Source organism: Aquarana catesbeiana, linkage group LG03, assembly GCF_042186555.1.
Source record: "Aquarana catesbeiana isolate 2022-GZ linkage group LG03, ASM4218655v1, whole genome shotgun sequence".
NCBI classification, from domain to species: domain Eukaryota; kingdom Metazoa; phylum Chordata; class Amphibia; order Anura; family Ranidae; genus Aquarana; species Aquarana catesbeiana.
The window spans coordinates 410,390,576-410,404,549 of NC_133326.1; positions in this window are offsets into that span (position 1 = coordinate 410,390,576).

The window sequence follows — 13,974 nt, forward strand, 5'->3', positions numbered from 1 at the left end:
GTACTACCACAGCCTGCATCTTTTGCCAGACCAGACTGAACCCAGGGCCATCACTCTCTGGTCTTCCTTAGATGCTTCCTTCCAGGCTGTGGCTCTGGTGTTGGAGGTGTGGCAGGAGGAAGAGGAGGAGCACCTGGAGGAGGAGGACCATGATTGAACTCACAAACGTGGCTTTTGGCTTGTGAGTTGGCCCCTCAACCCCATATTTAGGGCTTGGAAGATGAGATATTCACATATTAGGCGTTAACCCTCCTCCATTTCCAGCATTTTGCAGGCTGTAATGTATGCAAAGTCCTCTTGAACACTGTGGGGGGTTCTGAGGGCCGCAGTAGCCTTCCAAAATAGGCCAATTGCTGCCTCCTCCAGCTTACTCCTCTTCCTGCCACTTTTTTGTGGAAGGCGGAGGGAAGGGACCTGGGTATCGGGCAGGCTACTGGGCCCAGCCACCTCCTGGCTGCCACTTACCCCCGCCACCTCCTGGCTGAGACTTTCCTGTGTATGAAAAAGGGACATCGTTTTAGTTTTTGGTTCATCAATCACACACAATTTTCAGCTCATGACTGTTGCAAATTGAATGTCAATAAATAGAAAAGACTATTATTCTGACCCCAACATTTTTCATTCTTGTCACAATCATTTGTGGCTACTACTGTCTATTGATATGCAAAACACTTTGTGAAATCAGACATTAGTTATCAAAACTAACATAGATTTAACATCATTAATTTGACAACCAGAAATATTTTGAAGAATGCTATACCTGGCTAAAGCTGGGCTCCTCCACATGTTGCTGCCTGGAAGGCCCAGGTTGGGCATCTGAAGCCTCAGCTGGGGGGGAAGGAAGAGTAGAAGGAAGACTGGAGAGTGCTGGCCTGGGTTCAGTCTGGCCTGCCAGAAAATGCAGTCTGTCATAGTACCACAGCCTGGCTACAAAAATGTAATCTGCTGCAGCTCCTGATCTCTGGGAATCCTTGACCTTCTTGTGCTCCCTTAGTTAAGTGCTCCTCATGCCACCAATTAGGGCCTTCAAATAGGGGATGTCTGCCGTGGGGATCACCGGCTTCACAAATTCCACTAATTGATCCAATGCTGCCTTCCTCTTTGTTGTATTGTTATAATGTGGGTGGTTTACCTGCCACAGACAGGGCAGCTCCCTGAACATATCAATGAATATTAACATAAAGTCATGATCATTGATTAGATCCATTTTCTCTGCAAGACACAACACAAGACAAATTCTAATGTCAGGCTAAACTCTCCTAATCTTGTCCCAATATAGGCCTCAATCTATAAGCAGTATAGGTCCAAATGGTACCTTCGTTATCACGATCGGCGCTTCCTTTGCTCACAGATCGTCTTCCTTTGCTCAACGACGCATGCGTGTTACGCTTTTATATACACTGCGCATGCGTGAAACTCCGCCCGCCCCTGACATTTTTTCTAGTCTATTCCCTGCCCCTTCTCTTTCGGCGCAGTGGGGGAGAGCACATGGCGGAGAGACAACAGGTGTGTGATAATAGCAGCAGCGAGGAGGAGGAGGAAAGCCCGGAGCCAGAAACGTCACAATCCTGGAGGAAAAGATTTAAGGCATCAAATATGGCCTTTGTTGAGATGGTGGAGATGGTGGGCATCTTGAAGAGGGCCGACTATGACGGGAAGTATGGACCTTACCCCAACCCAAATGTGAGAAAGGCCAAGATCGTGGCTAAAGTTGTGAAGAGTCTGCACAGGAATTTTGTGGTACGGCGATCCAAGGATCAACTGAGGAAATGGTGGTCGGACCTCAAATTAAGGGAGCACGATCAGTATAGAAGGATCAGGAGAGTGCTGCAAAAAAGTAAGTAGTTGTCCTGTGTTCCTATTCTTTATTTTCATAATGTTTGTGCTGCTCCATGCGCTTTTCTTTACTGTAGTACAGTTTAAAAAGGCAACTTTCATGTTCATGGGCATATTAATCGTTCGTAGGAAACATTGTTCATTCGGCCACTAAAATACAATGTTTTGTCCAGATGCAGTTCAATACTGTTTTTCTGGCCTCCTTCTATTAATAAAAGTTTGTTGTCTAGATGGGTTTGTAACTAGAATGAAATGCAAACTAGATTATGTGTAAGGAGAGGACACTCAGCAGCTGTTTACACATCAGGACGCTGGAGCACTAGTGTGGGACACCAGAACACCCTTTTAAATAGGGGGCCCACACAGGTGCTCCAGTGTATACTATAGGGGTGTCTCCATCTGCGAAGCTTGCACAAAACAGGTAAGTATTCAAGCTTTACAAAGGACAAAAAAAAATCTTCAGCTTGGAACTCTTGCCAAAACAAACAATTGTACCCCACTTCCAACCAATGTTTCATATTCCTATTTCTGCCATCAAATATCTGTGTGCTAAGTATACCTATTTTTGTTCACATAGGGGATAAAGGACTCCGAGGACACCACTCATCAGAGGAGACCAGGGACCCCCCACCTCAGATAGAAGGGGAAATCCCCCAAACCCAACCAGAGGAGGAGGAGGGAGACGTAGAAATTTTCACAACAGGTGTGTGTCTGCGACCACAGCTTCAGGTAAGAGATGGGTGCCTGCATATTTATAATACATGGTGTGTTTTTTTGATTTTTTTTGTAGGTGATCGTGATGTTGTGGAAGAGGAATGTCATTTCACCAGTGAAAGTGCCCAGATCCTCATCGGGGAGATAATGGGGTGTAATAGAGATTTAGAAAACATAAAGCAAAACCTCAATGATGTTAAAAACAAAATGAAGAACATCATTGATGTTTTAGGGAGAATATAAAACACCCAGAAATCCCTAAATTTCTTCTGTTTTTTTGTGACTAAACTTTTTTTACGTATGTTAAAAGCCAAATTTAAAGGATGCACACAGTGTGTCATGTCAACATGTGCTATCTGCCATTACGGGAGATCAATGTACGCGTTTTGTGGGTGCAACCCCTTCCTCGATAATAAAGTAGCTGAGAGGAAGGGGTTGCACCCACAAAACACATCCATTGATCCCCCCATGATGGCAGCTAGCACATGTTGACATTAGGCAATTTGTGTGCATCTTCTAAATTTGGCTTTTACAGGGGTGACATCACCCCATCTACTGAACGCAATATCAAACACAGTTTGGACATACTCATGTCTGATATTGCCTTCACTTTATAAAAGTTGAACTTTATAAGTTCCTGAGTTGTGTATTTATTTTTTTTATGGTTTTAAACATGCCTGTTTTAACATAAAAGGCAATTTCTACTTGATGTGACCTAAAAAAACGTTAGACAACAAACATGTTGGTTTGTTCAAAAACCCTTTTATAAACACACATGTGATTGTGCTTTGATAAAAAAGATTGATAATCAACAATGTGTGGCTTCTTCTTTCAATGCTCAAAAGCATTTTTTGGAGTAAAGTTGGTGTTTTCAGTGACAATGTGGGTTATTTACTAAAGGCAAATCCACTTTGCACTACAAGAGCAGTTTTTGTGCAGTCTCAAGTGCACTTGTGCAAAGTGTATTTTCCTTTAGTAAATAACACCCAACAGTGCTTTATAATTTTACACAATCACGCTATTTTCATGACTCCCCAAATTACGGTCATGGTGCAGAAAATTAATAATATTTTTGTCAGTAATGCATTACATACATTAACAACAAAAACAAGGTGTGTGTAGCAGACCCATAACATAATAAGAATAGTTAGCCGAATAAGAAATTGTCACCTCATGTGTCAATGAAATGTCATTTGCACTGTTGAAGAAAAAGGCCAAAAAAATATAACATTAATAAAAGATAACTGAGGAGACAGCTAAAAGAAAGCCAAGCAGTAAATCAAACCAAATATTTTTTATGTTTCAAATATATTTTTATTTAAAAAATGTCTCAGACATTGTCTGGCATATTGATGGCCCCCCCACCCGCAAAGTATTCCATGTATCTTATATGGACCTTGCGGGCACTCTGGGGGGGCAAGTCAGGACGGCCAGTTTCAAGCGCCGTCAGGGTTGGTTCATTAATATGAATTCCGGCCACAGGCCCAACTGAGGCAGCATAGTTTAAAGAATTTCTCCTTTAAAAAGTTGTGGAGAACACAGCAACACAGTATGATGTGATTGAGTTTATTTTCCGCCATGTGTATCGCTGTAAGAAATAGGCGGAACTGGCTGGCCATTATTCCAAACGTGTTCTCCACCACTCTTCTGGCTCTGGTCCAGGTGAGGGTCTTCATAGGGAATGGCCGCATAAGATGGTTCCCCAGCGCAAACGCTTCATCCGCAACGAAGATGAATGGGAGTCCTTCCGCATTGTCTTCTGGAGGTGGCAAGCCCAAGCTGCCATTCTGGAGACGCCTGTAGAACTCGGTCTGGGTGATGACTCCACCATCCGACATCCGGCCATTCTTCCCCACGTCCACATACAGGAACTCGTAAGTAGCCGACACCACCGCCAACATCACAATACTATTGAACCCCTTGTAATTATAATAGTATGACCCCGAGTTGGGGAGTGGGACTATGTGGATGTGTTTCCCATCAATTGCCCCACCCCTGGGCAAAGTGGGAGGCCACAGTCTGCCATTCCTGTGGCGTGGTAAGGAAACTGTGGAGTGAAACAAGAAAAAAAAATTAGTAATTTTGCACATAAACATTGAAAGCAGATTAGACACGTTCTTGGCCAACATCAGTATAACATTTATTTTATGGAGTATTTAAAGACAAAAGTATAAGGTCCACCTATCAGATTCCTCATCCCCTGTGATGGCCCATTGTAAAAATTTTAGGGGGGTGGATGTTTTGGACAGGTAACCCTCTCCACTTTGAGAGCTGAATGCCTAAATAATGTGTATAACTTTGGCCAGCCCCTCCTTACTTACACTATTGCCAGCCCACTGGACAGGTAAGAAGTGTCATAATACAAAAAAATGAATACACACTGTACAAATTGGAGCACAATTTTAACATTCTGCAATTACCTATCAAGATAAGAATAGGATACAAAAACTTTAAACAGTACCATTTAAAAATATTCAGGCAGGCCCTTGCACTACATGCTTTGGGGAATTCATCTATAAATCTGACCACAAAAGAGGTAGGTATAGTGTGTATGGGTTTGGCAAAGTCAGCAGATAGAGGATTGGTATCGGTTGACCTAGAGGTTGGGGGGAGGGAGGGTTCCAAATGAGTTTGGGGCCCCAAAAAATAAGCCTCTGGCACTCTGTCAGAATTTAAGGACACAAATCAGATTTTTACATATTTTAGGGGGTGTTTAGGGTAAAGCACTACTGTGGAGCTGACAAAATACATTGTTAAGTGACTAGGTGAGGTGAGTATGGGCACAGGAGAGCATGCTGGGGAGGTAAGTGAAGGCAAATATGCATGAAGGACAAAACAAAAAACGATTAAACATTCTAGCATGCATGAGGACAAAAGGGGACATTCACAGCATATTACAATCATGGTAATTAGGGAATGATGAAAGAAATACAATACATTAGCAAACATTAAATACAATAAAATGTGATGTTAAAGGATAAATCTTACCTTAATATAGTCCTTCTGCAGATCCTGGATGATGGCAGAACAGGTCTCTGGGATAATGATCCCCAGAGCCTGGGGGGAGATGTCTGTCGAGAACTTAAGGTCCTGCAGGCTTCTCCCCGTCGCCAAGTACCGCAACGTGGCGATTAGCCTCTGCTCCGGAGTGATGGCTTGCCGTATGCAGGTATCCTGCCTGCTGATATAAGGGGTCAGCAAAACCAACAAAGGGTGAAAAGCGGGGTCCGTCATCCGGAGAAAGTTCCTGAAATCATCAGGATTATTTTCACGGAGCACAGGCATGTGACAGAATTGGTCACGCTGGAGCAACCAATTCTTGGTCTATGAACTCCTCCCCACCCTGTTCATGGACTGGGCTTGTGTCAAAGTAAGAACCCCAACACCAAGCCCCCGCACAGCACAAACTCTACGATTAGTACGTACACACAACATGGCTTCAAAACGGTCAACTGGTCAGAACGCAGTAACAGAACGCACTGAAGAACAGCAATGCCTGTGAAGAGCAATCTGAAAATCAGTAACGAACGGACAAGAACACACTGAATAAACCAATGGGAACTCACTGCACGCACTGAAGACCAGATACAAACCCGCAAGCACAAACTGAACAGCAGAAAAATGATCTGAAAACCACGAGTCTGAAAAAGCGCGAATCATCTCTCACCAAACTTTTACTAACACGAGATTAGCAAAAGGAGCCCAAAGGGTGCCGCGCTTGGTTTTGAACTGCCCTTTTATAGTCTCGTCGTACATGGTGTACGTCACCGCTAGGGATGAACTGAACACCCCCCCAGTTCGGTTCGCACCAGAACCTGCGAACGGACCGAAAATTTGCACAAACGTTAGAACCCCATTGAAGTCTATGGGACTCGAACATTTGAAATCAAAAGTGCTAATTTTAAAGGCTAATTTGTATAGTATTGTCCTAAAAAGGGTTTGGGGACCCGGGTCCTGCTCCAGGGGACATGTATCAATGCAAAAAAAAGTTTTAAAGACGGCAGTTTTTTCGGGAGCAGTGATTTTAATAATGCTTAAAGTGAAAAAAAGTGAAATATTCCTTTAAATATCATACCTGGGGGGTGTCTATAGTATGCCTGTAAAGTGGCACATGTTTCCCGTGCTTAGAACAGTCCCTGCACAAAATTACATTTTTAAAGGAATAAGTCATTTAAAACTGCTTGCGGCTTTAATGTAATGCCGGGTCCCGAAAATATGGATGAAAATCCGTGAGACAAACGGCATGGGTACCCCCCCCAGTCCATTACCAGGCCCTTTGGGTCTTGTATGGATATTAAGGGGAACCCCGCACCCAAATTAAAAAAAGGAAAGGCGTGGGGCCCCCAGGCCCTATATACTCTGAACAGATCTATACAGGCGGTGCGAACAAGACAGGGACTGTAGGTTTGTTGTTAAGTAGAATCTGTTTGTAATTTTGAACTGGTACATTTTTAAATTGTAGCTCCCGCCAAAAAAGCTATTTTTAAGCTTTTTGGAAAAAATAGGGAAGGGTTATCACCCCTATGACATTTGTTTTGCTGTCTGTCCTCCTCTTCAGAAGATTTCACCTCACTTTCTGTCACAATGACAAATGTTTTTAGAAAATTTGGGTTTTTTAGTGAAAAAAACATTAGTGATAAAGCATCAGTATAACTTTTTTCCCATGTTAACTCTTACAGGAGAGAATTTCCCTTCCTAGGGGTAGATTTCATCTCACTTCCTGTTGTCTCCTTCCGTTTGCAAGTAGGAGTCGTTTGTAAGTTGGATGTTTGTTTGGAAGTAGGGGCCTGCCCTATATACTCAGAAATTTGGGCCTTAGGTGTTGGTGTTGCCACAACACTGTAAGCCCTCACAGTTACTCTTGGTGGGCGCAAGAACGGGCCCTGCTGTGAAATATTAGATTAAGAATTGTAATTAAATGCCCCTGTTGAACAGGATCAGAAAAATTGGGCCTTTGGTGGTGCTGCTGGTGCCACAACACTGTAAGTGCTCAGTTACTTTTGGTGGGTGCTGGAACGGGCCCTGCTGTGAAATATTAAATCAAGAATTGTAATTACATGCACCTGTTGAACAGGGGCAGAAAAATTGGGCCTTTGGTGGTGCTGGTGCCACAACACTGTAAGTCCTCACAGTTACTCTTGGTGGGTGCTGGAACAGGCCCTGCTGTGAAATATTAGATCAAGAATTAATAATTACATGTCCCTGTTAAAAAGGGACAGAAATATTGGGCCTTAGGCACCGGTGCCACAACACTGCAACCCCTCACAGATACTCTAGTTGGAGTGCAGGAACGAGCCCTGCTGCAAAGAATTGCATCAAAAATTGTAATTACACGCCCCTGTTAAACAGGGCCTGAAAAATTGGGCCTTAGCCACTGGTGGCAGCGCCCAGAAACAAAAATATTCTTACAAGCTATCAGCATGATCATTGAGGAGGAAGGGGATAGTCACTAAGCATAACAGGATAGTCACTCAGCATCAGCATAGGCCTTCTTGAAGGGATCTGACATTTCAAAAAAATATATTCGGTTACATCAGCATCAGGTGCTTGGTATCTGGTGGTGATCCAAGTCTGATTCATTTTTATGAAGGTCAGTCGATCGACCGAGTCGGTGGACAGGCGCACCCTGTGATCAGTTACAAAGCCTCCAGCAGCACTGAATGTGTGTTCCGAAAGAACGCTGGATGCAGGACAGGCCAGTAGCTCAATTGCATACTGTGCAAGCTCTGGCCAGTGATCCATCCTCAAGACCCAGTAACCCAGAGGATTTTCGGTGGGAAAGGTGTACAAGTCAGATCTTGCCCCTAGGTATTCCTGAACCATGTAAAACAGACACTGGCGATGGTTGCTGGAACCGATCTTACCTTGGGGCTGCAGACTAAAATTGTCTGAACGCATCGGTCAGATGGCCACCTTCTCCACCGCTCCTTCTTTGACTGACCGAAGCCTTGGCAACACGTTGTCCAGGAACAGGAGTTTGTAACCTCCCAGTCTCTGGGAACGCATTGCACTGACCTATCTGCAAGGCCTCCCGAAGATGTTTCACCCTCTGCTCCCTCTGCGACGGCAAGATAAGGTCTGCAACCTTACTCTTGTAACGTGGATCAAGGAGGGTTGCCAGCCAGTAACGATCCCTCTCTTTGATACCACAAATATGAGGATCCTTCCACAGGCTTTGCAGGATCAGAAAGGCCATGCAGCGGAGGTATGCTGAGGCATTCGGTCCTGAGTCCTCTGGGTCACTAAGGACGATATGATCCGCAGCCACCTCCTCCAAGCCACGTACAAGTCCATGGGTTTTTTGGGACTATAAATGATCCCTTAAAGACTGCTGCTGATGCTGAGTGCCAGGCTCCACCTCCATGCTGACACAATCCTCCTCGTCCTCTTCCTGTGTGATCGGCGGGCACGCACTGTCTGGATAAAGGGGGCCTTGAGAGCTAAGGAAGTCCTCCTCTTCCTGCCTCTGTTCTGCCTCAAGTGCCCTGTCCATTATTCCACGCAGCGTGTGCTCCAACAGGTGGACAAGGGGGACAGTGTCACTGATGCATGCACTGTCACTGCTCACCATCCTCGTGGCCTCCTCAAATGGTGACAGGACAGTGCATGCATCCCTGATCATGGCCCACTGGCGTGGGGAAAAATAAACAAGCTCCCCTGACCCTGTCCTGGTGCCATAGTCGCACAGGTACTCATTGATGGCCCTCTGCTGCGTGTGCAGCCGCTGCAGCATGGCCAACGTTGAGTTCCACCTGGTGGGCATGTCACAGATTAGGTGGTTCTTGGACAGGTTAAATTCCTTTTGGAGGTCTGCCAGCCGAGCACTGGCATTATATGACGGGTGGAAATGCACACAGACTTTCCTGGCCTGCCTCAGGACATCCTGTAAGCCCGGGTACCTGCCCAAGAACCGCTGCACCACCAAGTTAAGGACGTGAGCCAAACAGGGCACATGGGTCAGTTGTCCCTGTCGGAGGGCGGAAAGGAGGTTGGTGCCATTGTCGCAAACCACCATTCCTGGCTTAAGTTGGCATGGCGTCAACCACCTCTGAACCTGCCCCTGCAGAGCTTACAGAATCTCTGCCCCAGTGTGGCTCCTGTCCCCCCAAGCACACCAGCTCAAGCACCGCATGGCATATTTTGGCCTGCGTACTTGCGTAGCCCCTTGACCGCCTACGGAGCACCGCTGGTTCCGAGGACAAAGCACAGGAAGAGGCCATGGAGGAAGAAGAAGAGGAAGGGGTGGAGGAGAGAGGTGTGTCAGAATCACCAGTAGTGGCATTTTGGAGGCGTGGTGGCGGAACAACCTCCAACACTACTGCACCTTGTCCTGCATCCTTCCCAGCTGCCAGCAGAGTAACCCAATGCGCCGTGAAACTTAGGTAACGTGCCTGTCCATGCCTGCTGGAGCACGAGTCAGCGGTAATATGCACCTTACCGCTGACCGCCCTGTCCAGTGAGGCCAAGACATTGCCTTCCACATGCCGGTAGAGAGCCGGAATCGCCTTCCGTGAGAAAAAGTGGCATTTGGGAACCTGCCACTGAGGAACCGCACATTCCACAAACTCACGGAAGGGGGCAGAGTCTACCAACTGAAAAGGTAGCAGGTGAAGTGCTAGCAATTTTGCCAAACTAGCATTCAACCGCTGGGCATGTGGATGGCTGGGAGCGAACTTCTTTCTGCGGTGCAGCAGCTGGGGTAGGGATATTTGCCTGGTACAATCTGGCGTCGGTGTACCGATAGCAGATTGCCAGCAAGTACTTGGCTGTGACACACCTAATTCTACACCTTCGTTCCTCTCAGTGCAGGTCTCAGAGAGGACTGAAGGTATAGTGGGGTTGGAGATCCCAGCTGATGAGGAGCAAGGAGAGGTCCTCTTTTTTTTCTTTGTTGTGGGTCTTTTAGGTACGCTTGCCAATGAAATGAATTGCAGGTCAACATATGTCTGGTCAAGCATGTGGTGCCCAAGCGGGAGATGTTTTGGCCACGCGAGATACGCTTGAGACATATGTTGCAAATAGCAGTGCGATCTGATGCACTCGTCTCAAAAAAGGCCCACACCAAAGCACTTCTGGAATAACGTGCAGAGACAGCAGTGCCCTGCACATGTGGAGCTCTGCGGTGTGATGCAGTTAGTGTGCTGCCCTTAGGCTGGCCCATGGAGGGCATCCTGCCTCGTTGGTGATGTGCCGCCTCCTCCTCCTCCTCCTCTCAGGCACCCACGTGGAGTCAGTGACCTCATCATCCCCTTCCTCCTCATCACTGGAGCAAACCTGGCAGTATGCTGCAGCTGGGGGAACATGACTGCCAGATTGCTGTCCTTCTTGGGCACCCCCTCTGTCTGGGGCTCACGTTACTGCCTTCCTGTAGCTGAGTACCATCATCGGAGCCTTCAAAACGCTGGGAATGCTCCTGGAGCATGTACCCAACAATGTGGTCAAAGAGTTCGGGGGACTCCTCAGGAGAACATGGTGGGACTAGGGAGGGAGTAACTGATGCCATTGAGCCAAGGGAAGAGGCCGCGTTGGCAGCTGCTTTGCCAGACAAAGTACCCTGAGCCTGGGTGAGAGAGGATGAGGAGGATGAGGAGGATGAGGGCGGCTCAACATGGCCAGCTGCCGAAAAAAAAGGCCAAGCGTGTCCCACGGCCACGTGCTGATGAGGATGCACCGTGTCCACGACCAGCACTGTTGCCTCTAGACACAGAGCCTGCTTGCCCCCTTTTATTGGCTTGTGACTATCTGCCTCTCCTTGTTGGCCTTCCAGACATACTGTTGGCCTGCAATGAGATGTAGCTGCACAAAACTGGGAAGTATATATATACCGATTATACTGCAGCTAGCAGAATCAACTGCCTGCCTGTAGTATTATTAGTATGAGAACACCTGCACTTGTCTTCAGGTAGCTATGCTGTAGGTGCAACTGTGCAGGGTACACAGTACAGTAACTGGAAATACTGCAAAAACACCTGCCTGCCTGTCAGTATATTAGGAAGAGAAGAAAAGGATCTAGCTAAACTGAATACAGTGATAGATATAGATATAGATATAGATATAGAGATAGAGATATATATATATATATTATACATAATACACTGTAAGTGCAGCTAACTGACTCGACCTGCCTACTCTATCTAACTTAAATCAAATGACACTGTCTCTCTGTCTATCTATCTTTCTCCAGTCTCCACCGCAACACACTACACAAGGCCGCCACGGAGGCGGCCTTATATAGTGTGGGGCGTGTACTAAACCCCCTGAGCCATAGTTGGCCAAAGCCTCTTTGGGTTTGGCCAATTACGGCTCTCTGTACACACAGCACTGTGATTGGCCAGGCATGCATTTCATAGGGCATGCTTGGCCAATCATCCGCCAGCAATGCACTGCGATGCCGCAGTGAATTATGGGCCGTGACGCGCCACTTGAATTTGGCGTGAACGGCCCATATCGTTCGTAATTCGGCGAATGACTGAACACATGATGTTCGACTCGAACACGAAGCTCATCCCCAGTCACCGCGTTCTTGATGTTCAGGACTGTAAGTCTTCCCTCACTGTCCAAATGGAAACCATCCATATTGATTTCTCCCACCTGAAACAAGACATTAAGACCTTAAGGAAAGCATGGGAGAGATGGAGGGACGCGTTAGCTCCCTAGAAGACACAGTTCATCCTTTATCTGCAACCATTCGTACAGCCACGAACGAATTGGAAGCCCTTAGAGCCCAGTTGGACGATTTGGAGAATCGTTCCTGTCAGAACAATCTTCATTTTGTTGGGTTCCCGGAACGATTGGAGGGTTCCAGGCCCGAACGGTTTCTACATAAATGGCTGCGTGATGAGCTGGGGGTAGAGGAATTCTCCAAAACCTTTGAGATCGAGCGGGCACATCGCACCTCCCCGCGTCCCCCACAACCTGGGGCCCCCCAAGATCTCTAATTGCCAAATTCCTTAATTTTCGCGACAAAGTCGCTATCCTCCGTCTGGCCAGGGAGAAAGGCCCTCTCAAGTTCAACGGCAATAACATTTCCATTTATCCTGATTTTTCTAGCTGAGGTACAGCGTCAGCGCATGTCCTTTGCAGCGGTAAAGGATCACCTCCGCAAAGAGGGTCTCCCTGATGCGATGCTGTTCCCTGCTAAGCTGCGGATCATATATGAAGGTAAAGCTCATTTTTGCTCTTGTCCTAAGGAAGCTATGTCCTGGTTAGACTCGCGACTTGGGAAGCAACTCAGACAACCCTGCAACTGAACCCACAACTTTCAGTCCCCTGAGTTACCACAAGCCCATCCATTTTTCTTCCTTGTACCTCATGGGCTTGGTCCTCTGTGGATTGCTTTTCCTTGTTCAGGTACTGGACCTGCTTGAGACCTGCCTTCATTTTAAAGCAATTTTTTCACATTTGTTTAATTTTTCAATCTTTGCACTGCTGACAAATCCTACGATCACTCCTACCAGCAATGCCTTTTGAATTATTTACAGATTACTACTGATGTGCCTCACACACCTGTTATTGTTTGTGCCTTCCAAACTTCTTATAGATTCTGCAAGATGGACACTTACATGGCATCTGAGAGCCCTCATGGAACTGCTACTTTCCCCATACCAAGGGGTGATGAGACCACGGGACTTTTTACTCCCTCTCAACTTTGTTCCTGTGGGGGACATTTTTTTGTTTTGGGAACCAACACTCACTAAGTTTGGGTTGGTAGAGCGGGGAGGGGGGTGGGCGGTGGAGGGAGGGATGTTTGTATTGCTGGTCTTCTCACAAATCCCGGCTCCAGAGAATGGCTGGCCTCTTGGGTTTTTGGTTATTAAGTTTGTTCTTATGAACAATTCTTTTCTGTTGTTACTGCATCCATACTATAGACGTTATCATAGTCAGCAATTACTGTGGTATACTGCACCATTTAATACCTTTTGCAATGTTTCTGTACTAACTAAAACTACCGTATATACTCGAGTATAAGTCGTTCCGAGTATAAATCGAGGCGCTAATTTACCACAAAAAAATGGGAAAAACTTATTGACCCGAGTATAAGACGAGGGTGAGAAATGCACAGCTACTGTAAGTGGAAAAGAGGGTCAACAATGCCCATTTGCAGCCTCACTGTGCCCATTTGCATGCCTCACTGTGCCCATTTGCAGCCATAGGTCCCCCGAACTTCAAACTCGGTAGTTAAGGGTTCCTAGATGCCCCCTAGCTGCAGCCAAAATTTGGGGTCTCTGAACCCAAAGGGTCCCGAAATGACATTGCTGCAGATGGACACAGTTGACCGACTTCGGGGCCCCGTATCTCGGGGGCCACTTGGTGCTAGAAACCCAAAATTTGGTGTGCAAACCCAGTGGAACTAGCACCATAAAATATCAAAAGCTGGGGTTTCCAGCACCAAGTGGCTTTTCTTCAGCAAAAAATTTCATTTTC